Below are 396 nucleotides of genomic sequence, written 5' to 3' on the forward strand. Positions count from 1 at the left end.
GAGCCGAGGAGGAGCCGAGGAGGAGCCGAGGAGGAGCCGAGGAGGAGCCGAGGAGGAGCCGAGGAGGAGCCGAGCCTGACACGGGCACCGGCCCCGGGAGAGGCCGGGAGAGGCCGCGCGGGCCCCTCCGCCCCCCTCCTTTCCCTCACAAGAAGGACCCAGGGCAGCACAACCCCTCCCCACCCCCATGAGGGTGCGCTACCTGCCCGCCCATGAAGCCCCGGGCGTCCCCACCCCGCAGCGGCCGCTCCTCCGCCTTTGCCGCCCGCCGCTTTTGAAGGGACCGCGCCCCTTCAGCAAAATGGCGGCGCGCAGGCGCGGGAGGGCGGGGCATTGTGGGAGTTGTAGTCGGGCAACGGGGCGCGGCGCCGGCGGGGACTACAACTCCCGGCATGC

This window comes from Caloenas nicobarica, chromosome Z, assembly GCF_036013445.1.
Source record: "Caloenas nicobarica isolate bCalNic1 chromosome Z, bCalNic1.hap1, whole genome shotgun sequence".
In the NCBI taxonomy this organism is placed as follows: domain Eukaryota; kingdom Metazoa; phylum Chordata; class Aves; order Columbiformes; family Columbidae; genus Caloenas; species Caloenas nicobarica.